General features: G+C 30.4%; 1 protein-coding gene across 1 annotated transcript in view; it reads right to left on the reverse strand.

Annotated features, from left to right (window-relative positions):
* Positions 1-12,784, reverse strand: part of LOC143071912 (sodium/calcium exchanger 2-like) — a 129,394-nt gene that overhangs the window by 90,011 nt on the left and 26,599 nt on the right. Inside the window, exon 3 of the mRNA XM_076246591.1 lies at positions 9,128-9,228. The gene's annotated coding sequence lies outside the window, so the exon portion shown is untranslated. The remainder of the gene's footprint in view (positions 1-9,127; positions 9,229-12,784) is intronic.

Raw genomic sequence — 12,784 nt, forward strand, 5'->3', positions numbered from 1 at the left:
CTCACTTTCAATACTGATAACATCAGTCCAGTGAGAGACTTATTCTTTCAAAAGTCTTCATGCCTGACTTATCTACATTAAAATCCTTTAAATGATTGACAATGGGGAATCTTACATCTAAACTGTTTAACTCAATCAATTAATCATACAAGAATTAATTAAACAATTAAATACATTGACAGGTAAACTGCATCCTTTGGATGGTGTTCAAGTGTGAAGATATCACAGCGCTAATATGACAAGGCATACAAAGAGATTGATAAACATCAAACTAAACTTAAATGCAGCCAGAGTATGTACATTAAACTATTCACTGACAATTAAATCTATTCTTCTCCAACAGTTTCATATTCTCAAGTCGAACATTTTATGTGCAGTAAATATTTACTGAACAGTCTTGGGATGATACAAAAAGGTTGAATATCTTGCCTCAAGGACATTATCAGTACACATCTTTAGTCTATTGGGAGACTTCAGCTTAAACCTAACTAAATGTTGCAGTCTTAAGCTTGTAATTGATTGCTCCATAGGCTAACATGCTAAACAGCTGATCATTAAATTTTTTTTTAAATCAAATGCTACATAGAATTTAATGTGCATATGAATGGTAGAACATGGTTATTTATCAGATGAAATTTATTTTTTATATTACCTTTCAGTAACTGGTAGTACTCTTAATTGGTACTTGGTATTTACTACTGATTTGTAGTTTGCTATGTATGTTGTACTGTGACATCTAGCTGTGTTCAAGGTTTGGGGAGAGTTGAACGCTTACATACATGTTTAACCCCTACACATTCTACATAAAGTTGCTTAACTTAGAACAAATCAAAGGAACTTATTCATGTGTGACTGCTTGAAATACTATTGTTATAGAGTTAACTTACTTTCTTCACAATAATAATTATTTCCTAAATATGGTCCTCACAAAGACATACTTTTACTCATAAATCCCAATATGAAAAATTTAGTCTACTGTAAAGAAACCTTGTGATTTATTATAAATGACATCTAACAACTTAATAAAGATTATATTTTAAAAGAGGATTATGGCAGGTCAAAGGACTCATACCAGAAAATTCATGTCCCATTTAAATAAATGTGAATCCCCATTTAAAACAAATGAAAAATCATTCAGGTATAAGATATTGTTAATTTTAGGAATTTAATTATTATAATGTTGGAAATAATACAGTTCATATTATTTATAAGATATCTTATCCAAGCATTCAAAACTAGAAAAATATTCAAAGAGTAAGCAGACAACACATTAAGTCACGGAAGTGTTTTATACGCTCTATATTTCAATTCTTTGATTAGCTTTGCTTTTTATCACATTAACCATTGTCCAGTTGCATCAAAATCATTGAGAACACAAAGAATAAGATTTTATACTTTAAAGGAAATAAAGTATAAAATCTTATTCTTTGTATTTATATCAATTTTTTTAAGAGACTTCCCAGAGTGTCTTGACAACACCTGTTGTTGTATGACGTCAGGATTTATTTCACAGGGAAATCACTGTACTTCATTGAAAGCGATATAATAATTAAGAATCATATAACAAATTTTGATGGATCAAGAGTTCAATATTTATTTGTGTGTATGGAGCCTTAAACTTTTAAAATAATTTTTTTCAAGTAGTAAAATTCCACACAACTATGTGGCTTAGTTTGAAGGTTTCTCTCATTTAAGTGTTTCAAATCATTTTAAACCTTCTTTTTTTTTCATCCAACAGTAGTATTAGTACATGATTATTGGAACACGTTAAATAAAAAAAATTCAACTTTTGAATTTTTTTTTATTTTAACTTATAATACCACATCTCTTTATTTTTAATCAAGAAGATAACACAATAAATTAGTAGTTTCTTACTACCTTGGTACAAATTCACATGTATCCATTACATTATACGTCTTTTCAATTGTCCAGGGGACCTCGGTGGCCGAGCGGTCTAAGTAGTTGACCTATTGTATCATTAGCCTGTCACCACTGATGTTGTGAGTTTTATTTCTGGCATTGGCAAGGTGCATTTGACTCAAATCTTAATTGACTAGGATTGTCAGTTTTCAATTTGGTTCCAAAGATTTGATGGTTCTCTCTGAGCATGGGAACACAGGCTTCCTCCAGGCTCCACCACTAAAAACTTATCCCCATGACATAGCACAATAGTGGTGAAAGTGGTCTCAAACACCCTGAGAAAACACCAATCTAAAATCAGTTAATTGTCCATATGTTTGTTAGAAATATCTTAATTTCAATGTTTTAAATTGAGATTCTGTGGATATTAACTAATGAACATCTGCACATCTGCATTACAGATATTAAAGATGAAATGAAGAAGAGTGAAAAACTTTCACCTGAAGAAGGATTTAACATAGTACTACAGGGAGATAACTATGTAAAAATCAGCTGAAAGTTTTAACTATGTTCTATTGAATTTTAAGGAAATATTAAGATTCTCAATGACCAAAATCAGTGTGTGTCAAACTACTATACATACAATGAAATTTTTCCCAGGAAGGGTGTGGTTCAATTTTTTTGAAATTTTCATATTTTTGTCAAAGGGTCAAAGAAAATATTTTGTCAAAATTTTATGAAAATTAACAGACAAATTAATTTAAGTCAAAGTGTTTGGTACCACCTTAAAGTATTGTATGTTTTAAACTGTAGTTATTTCATATCAAACTTTTTCATACATGTATACCTTATATCCCTCAAATCTATATATAGTTCACAAACCTTCATGGAGACAGATGCTGAAGTTCATACACCCAACTACAACTGGAAGTTTTTGATTACTATAAATCTTTACTAACTAACAGCTTGTTGTGTGGAAATTTTTCTTTTATCTTAGTATGGTTATGTAAATTTAGAGATTTAATATGATGTAATACTAATATACATTTCAAATACGGTATTTAACGTCAACAGATGCTGTGTAAGCTTAGTTTAAATGTGCTTGAACAATTCGGTTTAAATACAGCTTAGTCATTTAGTTATTTGCTTTTAAATATGTCTCTTTCAATTCTGTTGTAAAACTTTAAGTGCTTCAATTTGTACAGAAGTTTCAATTTTTATCTTTACTACCAAATTTACAATTGGTAACAATTTCATCCATCAGTTTTTATATAATCCCTAACATAACACACTTCCCCTCAAATAAAAACATCAATAATGCCAATAAATTGTAACAATAAAACATATTTAATGCCTATGTGAAATTAGTAAGGACACAGTTTTACTGCAACTTTCAATGTATTTCTTTCAAACATAAAAAAAAGTATAGTACAAAGGAACAATAAACACTGAAGTATAATTCAACATAGTAGATAAATCAATGAGTTGAAAGTTGGTATAAAAACACTGAGAACTCCTAAGTTGTTTATCATTGTTGCTATGTACAATAAACATCTTTACGAAATCGTTCAAAGCAGCAAATTAAAAGAGTAAATACTTTGAAAATAGATAAAGAAACGATATTTGCACTTAACTTTGCAAGTACAATGTATAAATTCATAAATCATGTTCTTGACAGACACAAGAACAGTTTCCTTTGACCAAACTTTGCACCAATCATTTCACTTAAGAACCTGACAGAGTGACAGTAGGTATACCTAACATAGCCCTAAAGAAGCTGACAGTGTGTATACATACCACTTCACTAAATAACATGAAAGTGTTTATACCAACTACTTCGTACCTAAGTATACCTAAAATTTCACTTAAGAACCTGCCAGTGTGTATACCGACCTTTTCACAAAAGAACCTAATAATGTCAATAATGACAGTGTGTAAACATATCATTTCACTCTAAAGAACCTGACAGTGTGTTAACATACCATTTCACTAAAGAACCAGACAGTGTGTAAACATACCATTTCACCAAAGATCATGACAGTATGTCAACATAACATTTCACCAAAGAACATGACAGTATGTTAACATAACATTCCACAAAGAACATGACAGCGTAAACATACAATGTCACACAAAAACTGACTGTATGTGAACATATCATTTTACTAAAAACATTAGTGTAGACATACCATTTCACTAAAGAACCTGACAGTGTGTAAACATACCAATACGCTAAAGAACCTGACAGTGTAAACATACCATTTCACCACTAAAGCTGACAGTGTGTAAACATACAATTTCACATAAGAACCTGACAGTGTGTAAACATACGATTTCACCAATGAACCTGACAGTATGCAAATATTCCATTTCACCAATGAACCCGCCAGTATGTATTTTACCATTTCACCAATGAACCTGGCAGTATGTTAACATACCATTTCAGCAAAGAACCTAAAACTATGTAAACATACCATTTCACTCTAAAAAAAAACCTGACAGTGTGTAAACATACCATTTCACTCTAAAGAACATGACAGTGTAAACATACCATTTCATCCTTAAGAACCTGACAGTGTGTAAACACACCAATTCACTAAAGAAGCTGACAGTGTGTAAACATACCATTTCACTCTAAAGAACATGACAGTGTGTAAACATACCATTTCACTCTAAAGAACATGACAGTGTGTAAACATATCATTTCACTCTAAAGAACCTGACAGTGTGTAAACACACCATTTCACTAAAGAACCTGACAGTGTGTAAACGTATCATTTCACTCTAAAGAACCTGACAGTGTGTAAACATACCATTTCACTAAAGAACCTGACAGTGTGTAAACATAACATTTCAATCTAAAGAACATGACAGCGTGTAAACATACCATTTCATTCTAAAGAACCTGACAGTGTGTAAACATACCATTTCACTAAAGAACCTGACAGTGTGTAAACATACCATTTCACTCTAAAGAACATGACAGTGTAAACATACCATTTCATCCTAAAGAACCTGACAGTGTGTAAACATACAATTTCACTAAAGAACCTGACAGTGTGTAAACATACCATTTCACTAAAGAACCTGACAGGGTGTAAACATACCATTTCACCTTTTCCTAATCCATTTCACCAATGAACTTGACAGTATGTAAACATACCATTTCACCAATGAACCTGACAGTGTGTATATTGCTTATTGATTTCCTTTTACAATTATACTTTCAATATTAAACTTTAACATGTAAACTCTCCATCTTTCCAACTAGTGAGTGCTACATGAGTGTAAAATGGACTACATTTAAAACAAATTCTAAGTCCAAGATCTGACTTTTAAACGTTCCATGGAGTGAAATAGTTGCATGACAATCGCATACATGAACTTGTTTGCACAATAATGAAATAGGAGACAGTACAGTGCACTTAGGTAATAGCAACACTTAATGTCACTCCTGTCTGACAACGTTAACAATAGTTTCCCTGTAATTTTTCATTACATGGACTGTAGATATAACAGGGTAAACTGTGATCACCATGTGATTACCATGTCATTACACTAATGTAATTTTATTTCCTTTTATATAGCATGCTCCTAATGAAGATGGATAAAACCAGACTATAAATGTCTGTCACATAAACTTATTACATTAATTTACCAATACACCAAATATTTATTCTCTAGGTAAATAACAAACAATCAAGTTGTGACTGTGGACAATCATTCAAAAGTGTAGGCCAATAACATTAATAGTACTACATGTACCACTTATTTTTACAACTACTTCTCATCGAACAACACAACAAAACTGGTCTTTTTCATCTTGAGCAGAAATAACATGCATAATCTTTGCAAGGTCACAAAACTCTGGTGAGCAAGAATTGTATTGATAATGCTCATTAATTTGCCTAATTAATCATTCCAGTTGTAAGGACACAAAACTAGAGGCTCCAATGAGGAAGAATTGTATTGATAATGCCCAGTTAGATTTAAATTGCTACAGTAATAATTCTATGTCTCAATCCATTAAAAAAAAAATATTCATTTAAACTATATGTATAATGATCTGCCATTTTTTGAAGGGTTTTTATGAAGGGTTTGTATGAAGGATTTTAAAGCTGTCATTACACAAAATTAAAACAAAAAATGCGGCTAGTTGAAATATTGGTTAGCCTGCTTAAGGTGATAATGTGTCAGTATAAACAACTTGACCTTTTGAGAGAATCCAAAATTTGTATTTGTCTTTAACCCTTTCCTCCATGGATTTTTTTTTACATACTTGATTCGCATAGGGGTTTTTTCAATAAAAAAAAATCATCAGGTTTCAAGCATTTTATTTACTAAGTGTGTTGTAAATATTTACAGAGAAAACTGTCATTGAAAAATACTAATATCCAGAACATTCATTGATGTACTTTTATTTCAATCTATTCTCCAATATCTAATTATTTTCTACCTTTCAGCGCTAAATCATCATTAGTAGGGAAACTAATGTGTCTGAAATCTGGCTTTATACAGTCTATAAGTCATGTACAATATATACTCTCAATAGAACTTTAACATGGAAATACAAATGACTATATTTTAATCAAATTATGTTCCCTGGATCAATTGACAATTACACTTAAAGTCTGTTGCTTTGTTTGATTTTCATAATCTTTATTCTATTCTAGGACTTTATATTAATGTTTGGTTCAATAAGGTTATCAAAATTAAATTACAGTGAGCTGAATAATATAATATCGAATGTATAAAACCAGTACTTTTTCTTATTCAAATTTTGAAATGTTAAATTTTTAGGCTATTTTTCAGGCATTCATGTTTAGAAAACTATAAATAATATTCAATTTAAGAATATTTTTTTTCTTATTCCTTGCATATTGTTCAATTTTGAAATACCGGGGTAATTGTTACATTATAATTCATAAAATATCTCGATCATGATAAGAGAGGTACCAAAGTTTTAAATTACCACCATAATTTAAATTAAGTTTAGCATAAGTTAAATGGAACTTTCTGATAAAGATGATATAGACAATATGAAGTGTTTTGTTTTTGGAGGATTTCAAAAACTTCATATCAAAAGAAAGAAAATCTACAATCTGTTTCAATTTTGTTAAATGAGCTTTTATGAGCTATTAAGTCTCATATGCAAAATAAATATGTGTTATGAACTGGGTGTTATGAACTAATGGGGCACAATATATTACCGGGTACCTTGTATCGTAGAGAAAAACACCAAGGAGTTCGAACATCTGACACATACCTAAGTACATCCTTAATACTTGATTGTAATCATCTGTCTAAATAAGAAACTAGAATACAAAGATCAGACTAAATGCAAGAGAAAACTATCTTGTGGCTGCCAACTTTTTCAATATTATCAAGTGAACTTGATCTTTGATATTAAATGATCTCCATGGACAAATAATAGTTATTTCATTCAGTTCCCTGCAAACTGGAAGCATAACTGAATATAAATCGTGAAAGTTTTTATGTAAGATAATTTGATCTTGAGATTCTTGACCATAGACCATTGACCAGAGCGAACCTCCTTAAAATTCAATTGATTTCATCCAATTTAAGTTTTCATTTTTGTATTATTTTATTTTTTACATTTCTACTTGAGGTAGAAATAATGTAGAAGGTATATTTTGTAGACATTAACAACATGGGTGTTCATTTGTGTCTTGCCCTTGTTCCATTATTACTAGTCCATTTATATATGAGGTTAACCATTAAGTCGTGGTGTTTGGTATAATATGCTGTACTTTTTATTATTCCTGTTTTCAAGGAATCAATATCAGAGCATCCAGAGTCATTGGTGGTGGATTAAATTGACATTCAGTCCAGACTGGACAATTACTATCTACTGGTCACAACAAAATATAATTGGACAATTAATAATTATAGTACTAAAGAACAAGCATTTGACTTCTTTTGGCCACTAGACAGATATTCTTAACCCTTTCCTCTATGGATTTTTTTTTTACATACTTGATTTGCATAGGATTTTTTCAATTTATAAAGAAAATCATCAGGTTTAAAGCATTGCGAAAAACAAATATTTCATCAATGAAATTCAAGTCAGATATTCTCAAGAATTTCCTTTTCATATTGGACATTTTTTAGTCAAAGGGCTTCAACTGATGTACTACACAGGCGTCATTATGGAGTAAAGGGGGTGGCGTCAAAAAGCATCATTTTGGAGGAAAAGGTTAATGAACTCTTCATCATCAATTATGAGAAAATAACTTTCATGGTTATCATAGGAATTAGCTAATCCTGAACTACAGTTCAAGAAACAGAATATTTCTTGGGATAATTTTAACTGTTAGAACAAATTTTATCAAATTGCTCTTTCTGAACCATCCATATATTAGGAACCTAGGAATTTTACCTTTTTTTTTTAATAAATACATATTTGCTTTATAAATTAAGAAAGTCTGAAACTGACGAAGAAAAACCTAAATTGGTACATTGGCTAGTTCAACTACAATCAGAGACTACATAACACTATAGATGATCAACCTATTTTAAATTAATCTTTCTTCAAGTGTTTTATTTTTCTATCCCTCTAAAATGAAAATGAAATGAGAGACTACATAACATAGACCCCTTAAATCATCAATCTATTCTAATTTGATCTTTCTTTAAGTGTTTTGTATTCTTCTCAAATTGAAAGTGATATATTGAGATATGGACAAAAAATCTGTACATGTTAGACAGCAAAAATTACATGCAATGGATGGACACGAGGAGAATTGTACAGTCTGAAAGAGACTGTCTTTTTAATTTAACTCTGAGGAGACCAAGCTGGTAAACTCACAAGAGAGAAACTGAGAAATTTTAAACAAATATTCATGAGTAGAAAAAAAAGATCCTGATTTTCAAAAGAAATACACATGTTATCATGTTCTATTTTTATTATTGTTTGTTCAACCAGTTCTTTTTATTTGGCCATTGTAAAGCATCCCTTCTTTGAAAAAAATTGATCTTTCTTAAAAAAATATTTACAAAAAAGCTAAATCCTATTTTTTTCTATGATGGATTCAAATAATAATAAAGAAAGGTTCAATGTCGTACAATTATAAACAGGGTTTTACCCTGAGAGAACAAATAATTTCTTTTAAATGTTGATCTGTACATATTATCACACTCATACATATATAAGTAAATTAATATGATTCTACAATCACATTTGGTTTGTTAATTGACACTGTTACCTAAAATGAACAACAGAATAAAATATAACTATATGTCTTACCATTAAAAAGTTTAGTTATCCAGAGAATTCCCACAAGTCTTATTATTGGAACAAATTATCCGTATCAGCTATTTAATGGAATCCATTTCTTCTATCAGATCCTGAAACACATCACATAACAATCATTTTCATGGAAAGTAGCACAATTAAATGAGTTAATTCTGTAGGGATTATTGCCGTGCTTGACATATGAAGGAGTAAGGTGAAATGAAACAATAACTAGTATCATGAACCATAATACTTACAGTTCCTATGACAAACCAATTAACATCCAAACAAACACAATTTTTTTTTATTGTTTTTCTTTATAAACTATTACGAAATTAGATTTTCAGATTATTTGATCAATAATAGTTGTTTGCAATTGAATTGTGTCAATATTATATATTTCACCTGAACTGCTCTGGTTCATACTTCTTCTATCTGTTCTCCTTCTATTGAAAATCATTTCAGAAAACTTATTTGTGCATAATGCAACCCCATTGAAAACAACTTACAATACTTTCAAATATCAATTTTTACATGAAAACCTTAAAAATTCAAATGAAAGAAATCAAATATTTTTTTGTTAAATGATATTAACCCAAGTCAATAATATCCTACTTTATAAATTTGCACACTTTCACTTACAGAAGAAAATACATTAATAATATTCTATAATAGTCCATATAATCCTAATTTCCTACATATGGTATCAAACTAATAAAAGTATTACGATATGAATTACTTGACACACATCATTCTGGTGTGTCTGATTAGAAATATACAGTTTGTCAACAGATACATTAATGAAATCATAAGGTGACTTACATGTGGGATAATCAAATCATCAACTCAAAACCATTGTGTAAATCAAGGGCATGCATTAAATTATTGAATAGAAGGTGCTTATGCTTATGCCGTATTGGATTTGCTATTGTTGAAGGCTGTACAGTCCTCTATAGTTGTTAATTCCTGTGTCATTTGGTCTCTAGTGGAGAATTGTCTCATTGGCAATCATACCACATCTTCTTTTTTGTATGGCTTAGAAATTATTTATCTTCCTGTGTTTTTTACCTGATAAATGATTATCTTTTATTAGCAATAGTATTTTTTGTCTGTATTTTACCTATCCTCTATGTAATCTATTCCTCCTTAAGGGCATTCGATACAGTTACAGGGGAGGTAATGATGTTGCTAACGTAAAATGATATTTTCGAGACGTCAAACTGACAAATCGGGGAAAAGAATGATGCATTTTTCGACTAATTTTTATCATTCAGACTGATTTAATTTGAAAACGAGTGCATGGACCCCCATTTTTTAAAACGACATTTTGTTACATTTTGCAGGGAGATTATTGTGGACCAAATTTTATAAAACTGTAAATAATGCAATTTTTTTAATTTTGAAAAATATACAGCAAAAAATTACGTTTTTTACTCAATTCATGACCATTTGATTAATATGAGTTATTTCTGAACAAAAAATGCATAAATTTTTCGAATACTTAAAAAATATAGAAATTACAAATTATTTAACAAAAAACAATTTGTGTTTATCTTTTAAAACAAAAAAGTTATGTCTCTCCTTCAAAAGGGAAAATACGGCCACAAATCAGAATTTTGAGCAAATATACAAAATTTTTACCTCATTTAACTCAAAAAGTAGCACATGAAGGTATATTTTTTATTAAATATTTGATTTAATCAGGTAAAAAATAGCCTATATGCAAATTTTCATCAACTTGTAAATACGGGATCAAAACTGTATTGTATGCCCTTAAGTTAGTGTTTTCTGCTCTTTGGTCAGGTTGTTGTCTCTTTATCACATTCCCCATTTTCAATCACTGCCTTCAAACTTTCTTCAATGTTTGTCCATATATTTATATTTATACTTTGTTGATGGTCACCTTATTATTGGTATATATTTTGGAGAATTTTGAAGACTTCTTAAAGACACTGAACAAGGTATTGTCAATGTCATACACATCCATGGCAGGATTGAAGACAAACTTTTGGTATTTGCTGCATCTCTATTAATCACTCTAATTTAGATGTAAGAGAATGTATTGTCCAGCTCAGAGTCAAAATAATGCGTCTGAGAGTGGGTAGAGTGACATGTCTTCCTAGACTGTTACCAATACTGAATATTCATGCATGTAATATTTGCCACTGAACATTCAGCTAGATATATTAAACTCTTTATTTGAAAAAATTGATTAACAAAGCTTCATATGGGTAGTACTTATAGCGCTGAAATGCTAGTTTTGGCTTGTTTTCAATGATTTTGCTTTTATCTTAGAAGCCATTAGAATTAGAAAAAAAACTGTACATATTGTAGAAATTATCAACAATTTGAGTAGCCCATAGAATTTCAAATGATCAAAGTAACTCTAAGTCTTCATGAAAGTAATTGCCTTTAAAACGTTTTTTTAGAAAATTTTATTTACAAAAAGTAGTTTTTTTGGCTTTTCTTATTTAGTAATTTGTAAAAATCAATAGATGTCACCTATCAACTGGGTCATTACCATTTACATAACCTTTGAAAATACAAATAAAAAAATTGTTTAACCTAGCATTTGAAACTTTGACCCATTAGCCTTCACATTAAGACTCAAATGCTCTGGTATGACATTGCTTTGTCATTAAACAAGCTAAAAACGGAAACCAAAATAAAATAACCAAGAGCATAGGACCACTAAACTGCAAATATAAATAAATGTCACATACTTTTAGTTATACAGTATGCTAGTGACCTTATATATATGGGGTCAGTAAATTCCATATATATCGTATTAGGTCAATAGCACACTGTGTAACAAATTTATCTTTTCGACTATTTTAACATGTGGTATTTAGACTTTCACTAGTGGCTTACATATATCCAATATTAAAAGAACCTATTCCATTAGTCGGTATAAAAACAAATGCTAACAATAACAACTTGTTAGCTTTTAATTTGTTTTAAGAATTTACTTCAATCGTTCATCATCAGTTTCTTCATATGATGTAAACTTTCAGATTTTTTCTCAACACTGTGTTCTTAAGACAAAGGGATGTAAATATAAAAAAAGAAGATATGGTATGATTGCCAATGAGACAACTGTTCTCAAGAGACCAAAATGACACAGACAATAACAACTATAGGTCACCGTACGGCCTTCAACAATTAGCAAAGCCCATACCGCATAGTCAGCTATAAAAGGCCTCGATGTGACAATGTAAAACAATTCAAACGAGAAAACTAATGGCCTTATTTGTATAACAAAATGAACCAAAATCAAATATGTAATACATAAACAAACGACAACCACTGAATTACAGGCTCCTGACTTGGGACAGGCACATAACATAAATAATGTGGCGGGGTTAAACATGTTAGCAGGATCCCAACTCTCCCCCTAACCTGGGACAGTGGTAAAACAGTACAACACCACTTAACTAACCATGTACAGAGATAAACCATACCTACTAACCCCATATAAAATACACACGGTCTATATATTTGAATTTTGATTTGATTTTCTTTGTTATAACACCACTTTTAAGCACTGCTTTTGGGCTTTTGCATGGCAGCCAGTTTTTATTGGTGTAGTTGAGTGCACCCACACGAACTGGGTCCGCACTCACAATCTCAGTGTTGACTGGTTAGTGATAACAGTAGTAACTTCTTAAA

The sequence above is a fragment of the Mytilus galloprovincialis genome, chromosome 4 (genome assembly GCF_965363235.1).
Source record: "Mytilus galloprovincialis chromosome 4, xbMytGall1.hap1.1, whole genome shotgun sequence".
NCBI lineage: Eukaryota > Metazoa > Mollusca > Bivalvia > Mytilida > Mytilidae > Mytilus > Mytilus galloprovincialis.